The sequence below is a fragment of the Mirounga angustirostris genome, unplaced genomic scaffold (assembly GCF_029215605.1).
Source record: "Mirounga angustirostris isolate CCGP_5_RB_7025 unplaced genomic scaffold, mMirAng1.0.hap1 SCAF_5, whole genome shotgun sequence".
NCBI classification, from domain to species: domain Eukaryota; kingdom Metazoa; phylum Chordata; class Mammalia; order Carnivora; family Phocidae; genus Mirounga; species Mirounga angustirostris.
Window position 1 is genome coordinate 117,966,109 of NW_026991713.1, and position 5,077 is coordinate 117,971,185.

At 39.9% G+C, this 5,077-nt stretch overlaps 1 long non-coding RNA gene across 1 annotated transcript; it reads left to right on the top strand.

Annotated features, from left to right (window-relative positions):
• The first annotated feature begins 2,352 nt into the window (after positions 1-2,352).
• On the top strand, positions 2,353-4,237 carry LOC135364495 (uncharacterized). The gene is made up of 2 exons (XR_010411686.1): positions 2,353-2,654; positions 4,014-4,237. It is a non-coding gene; the product is annotated as an uncharacterized LOC135364495 (long non-coding RNA).
• The last annotated feature ends 840 nt before the right edge of the window (positions 4,238-5,077 follow it).

Below are 5,077 nucleotides of genomic sequence, written 5' to 3' on the forward strand. Positions count from 1 at the left end.
ATTTTTTTTTAAAGATTTTATTTATTTATTTGAGACAGAGAGAATGAGAGAGACAGACAGCACACGAGAGGGGGGAGGGTCAGAGGGAGAAGCAGGCTCCCTGCCGAGCAGGGAGCCCGATGCGGGACTCGATCCCAGGACCCTGGGATCATGACCTGAGCCGAAGGCAGACGCTTAACGACTGAGCCACCCAGGCACCCGTAACTGGATATTTTTAATTTTCTAAATTAACTATGGGAAAGAATGCAAACCAGGAGTGAATTTCAAATGAGATTAAATCAACTTTCTGTCTTAGTCACTGAATTGCCATGCCAAGGACTAGAAAACTGCTGGAAGAATCTTCTCCACATCCACTCTGTGGGCTGCCCCTAATCCCTCCTGGGCATTCACAGCGCTGACTTTAGTGTTTAGGCGTCCTTATTACAAAGTAGAGCCCTACGTCCGAGGCTTACTTTTTACAAACGAACACAGACTAGACATAACCTGCTGACAAGAATGATGAAGAATCGGCTTCAAGTAGGTCTGAAAGTATACTCTGAGCCTGTAGATCATTGGTAAGATTTTATTCAATCGTATACATTTATTCCTTTGTAATCGCTTTTCTTTATCTGAGGATATCTTGTTTCTGCTTCATAGGGTGCTTTGAAATGTAAAATGAAAACTTATTTATACTGTTTTTACAAAGGTCAAAAAGGAAACATATGAAAATCACTTTTCTGCAACTGGTAAACTACACAGACTGGACTCTCAACCTCTTAGTGCCTCCGTTTTTCCTTCGGGGTATGATATTTGAGATACACCTATTTCACAGGGGTAATGGAAGGATTTGCAAGCTAGCAGGCCATGTGCTTCCATATGAGTAAGGCACACCCAACTAATGTAAACTTAAATGTCCCCCATTTAGACTAAAAAGAAGACTGTCATTTAGATCCTTGAAGGCTTTGTTTGGAATTATTCTTCCTGTATACCTTCCAAAACTCCACTTATTTAGATGTACCTTGTACTGTAAAGATTTCTCTCATTCAAAGGCATAGTAGCAAATAATTTTTAAGCATTCTTGGTATGTATGATGTTGGGTTAAGCATCATGTGTTCAGAGTGTTTTCAGTAAGAAAGTAATCCATCCCTAGGATAGAGAGTGGTTCTTTGTTTGCTTGAAGAAAAAAGTATAAGAATATAATTTGCTTTCCCCAGACTCTTTTTTCCTTTTTTTTTCATGTAACTTGGTGTTTTTTATTTTTTAATCACATCTTGATTAAAATGTGTCTATCTAAAGGGATTACTAATATTTGCTTTTTAAAAACTGTTCTCTAGTTATTTGGGGGGAAAAATGAAGCAAGTAACTAAATTATATGTAAAAATAAGGTTTAAACCTGTAGATCAGGGATTATTTTCAAAAATTAGATATCAATTTGGTATCAGAAAATGGTGGCTTTTCTCTTTAGTAAATCAATTAACTAAATGCCAATTAAGAATGTAAGCAGTTGTGATTCATTACAGGCACTGGGAGGTGACTGACTCCTAGGGATAACCATTTGTATCCTATTCCAAAGTCTCATTTTATAGTTTGAAAAGCACTTTGCACACAGTTCTTGTATATACAAGTAAAGATGTAATTATAGGATATAGTGTTACTGCTTTGTTTAACGAGAACCTCATTTAAAATTTTAAATTGACAGCTGGTATTTTTTTAATGATCTACTTCTTTTCTCTTTCTTTATTGTAAAGCTACGTTAAAAATAAAAGGTTAATGAGAAATGCTATGGTTTTTATTACTTGTTACTGGTAGAAGTACATTGATTATAAAGGATTAAATGAGCAGAAATAATGGGAATTCATAGAACGTAATCATGCCTCTTTCGGAGTAAAGCCATACTATTACATACAATTTCATAAAAGTCCCAAAGTGGGATAAAGTAGAGCTCCTTTAGTCATTTGGTTAAGAATGTTATTGATCCAGTCAAAATCTTAGTTTCCATTCTTTCACCAAATAGTTAGCTTCCCCCAGCTACTCAGTGCACCCTTAATCAGCCAAGACATTTTAAATACAAACAGTTGGTCTTAGGTGGAACATGGTGAGAGAATTTGTGTGTTTTGTTTTGTTTTTTCCTAAAGATTTTATTTATTCATTTGAGAGAGAAAGAGAGAGAGCGCACACAAGCGGGGAGTGGAGGGAGAGGGAGAAGCAGGCTCCCAGCTGAGCAGGGAGCCCGATGCAGGACTCGATCCCAGACCCTGGGATCATGACCTGAGCCGAAGGCAGATGCTTGACCGACTGAGCCACCGAGGCCTCCCAGGCTTTGTGTTTTTTTTTTTTTTTAAAGATTTTATTTATTTGACAGAGAGAGACACAGCGACTCTGGGATCATGACCTGAGCGGAAGGCAGACGCTTAACGACTGAGCCACCCAGGCGCCCCTGTGTTTTTAATACAAACATATAACTTGTAACTTCTACAGGTGGTGATAAAAAGTGATGTTAGCTATTTGTATCATTTAAGATCCCAGTGTTCTGCTGCATGTCATAAAAACTTAACTGCAGTGACTTGACCAAATAAGTTTGGGTTTTTTTTTCTTATATACAGGAAGTACACAGGGACGCCTTCATCAGTCTTACACAATTCACAGCGCTCACCATTCAGTGCCCCCTTCTTTAGGTCTGTTTCTGTACTTGTTTTTCCTTTCTGCTTCTCAATCCTTGTTTGCCCTGATTTTCTCTCCATTAATCCTCTTTTGAAGTGGTACTACATTGTATAAACTGGAAAGTGATAAATGTCCTTTCCTTTTAAAAAACAATTAAATGGAACTTCTAAACACATACATAATACGAGGGGTAGCCATTGCTCTGTTATTCTGCCTAGCATCCTTTCCTCTTCCTCCTGATAAAAGCACCGCTCCCCTCTCTGTCCCTCCCCGTTTGGAGAGAGCTCTCCCTCCTGCACTCTCATTAGGTGATTTGGGGGAGGCTAAGGAATGGAACACCCAGCCATCCCAGCCCTGCCCCCCGCCCCCAAGCCACAGTGGTGGGCCTGTGACTCAAAACTGGCCAGTGTACATCCTGTTCTGCTGACCACAGCGACAGTCTTAGGGATGGGCATATGACCGTAAGTAGGGCAAGTGGTGTTATTCTCTGGATTTATTTCAGGTAACCAGGAGAGAGCATTTTGCCTTTTCCAGAATGTTAGATAGTTTGAGTCATAGAGTATGAAGCCTTTTTGGATTGGCTTCTTGCACTTAGCAATATGCATTTAAGCTTCCTTCATGTAATTTTGGAGCTTCACACCTAATTTCTTTATATTTTTTTATGACTGTGTTTCCATAGAGTTTTATAAAACAAGCAGGAGCGGGGGCAGATTTGGCCCATGGGCCATAGTTTGCTGACTTCTCATCTAGATAGCTTATTTCTTTTTAGCACTGAATCATATTTGATTGTATGGATGTACCACAGTTTATTTATCCTTCCACCTATTGAAGAACATCTTGGTTGCTTCCAAATTTTAGCAGTTATGAATAAAACTGCTGTAAACAACTGTGTGCTGGTTTTGTGTGGTCATACTCATTTGGGTAAATACCAAGGAGCATGATTGCTGGATCACATGGTAAAGGTATGTTAGGGGCTTTTTTGGGGGGGGGGAGTGGAGAGAGAGCATGGGCGGGGTGGGGAGGGGCAGAGAGAGGAGAGAGAGAATCCCAAGCAGGCTCCATGGCCAACACAGTGCCCAATGTGGGGCTTGATCCCACAACCCTGAGACCACGACCTGAGCCAAAATCAAGAGTTAGTAGATGCTCAACCGACTGAGCCACCCAGGTGCCCCAGTATGTTTAGTTTTATAAGAAAGTGCCAAAATGTCTTCCAGAGTGGCTGTACTATTTTGTATTCCCACCAGTGATGAACAAGAGTTCTCGTCTCATGTCTTTGCCAGCATTTGGTGGTGTCAGTGTTTTGGGATTTGAGCTGTTCTGATGGGTGTGCAGTGGCATCTCAAGGTTTCATTCTCTTTCTCTTTGAATTACAGCCTGTAAGGTTGATACTGGGCCATCTATCCTGCAACCTGGAGGAGGCTGAGATCTGGGCCATCTATCCTGCAACTTGGAGGAGGCTGAGATAATAAGGCCAACATCTGGACCTAAGAACTTAGACCCCAGTCAGATACAGTGAATTCAAGTGAACTCTGAAAACACTACCCCTCTCTTTATACAATTTGTTTACATGGATTAATAAATTTCCCTTGTTACTTAAGGTAGTTTCAGTTAGGTTTCTGACACTTGCAGCCCGAGACCTGACTACTATAGACACCTCTTGATTCCCCGAACGGAGGTGGTGTGCAGGCTTTAGAGCTGGACTATCTAGGTTAGGATTGTGTGCAGTTATGGGAAAATCACTTAAAACTTGTGTTTCAGTTTCCTTGTGTATAAAATTTGGATAATAATGTCATAGGGTTAATACATATAGTATAGAGAGAATAGTGCTCAGGATCCAGTAAGTACTTAGTAACTGATAGCTATTGTGATGGCAATATCATTTTGATTATTTCACTATCAGTCCTTTTACAGAAGTAGGACTCGAAGACATAAAATCCAATTCCCTTTCACAGGTTTTGAAAGTGCTATAAAAAAGATAGATACTGGAAATGACAGTGCAAGGGTACAGACTTTTATTTATTTATTATTTTTTAAACAAGAGCCAGTCTCCTCCACTTATCCTCTGGATATTAGCCCTTTCCTCAAGGATTTTTACCATATTTTTCTTCCCCGGAAGCAACTACTTTCATCACTTTTGGTTGATTTCTGGGAGGATACTTACCTCCAAGGTCCTAAATAATATGTTTGAACTGCTATTCTTTGATCCTTGTGTTAGGAATTGTTTACTTCCCACTGCCGCAATTGAAGATCTCATTCTTTTTCCTTCCTTTACATTCATTGCTCACGTGTATCCTTTTCATTTCCCCACCTTTGAAATACTGCTTGTCAAAACTGAAGGGTCGAAGATTTTATGCTACCTGGAAGCTAGCAGGTTTGCCTGGCACAGTTTTATGGATGCTAGTAGAACGAAGGAGGGTTTATTTTTTTTTTTAAAGAT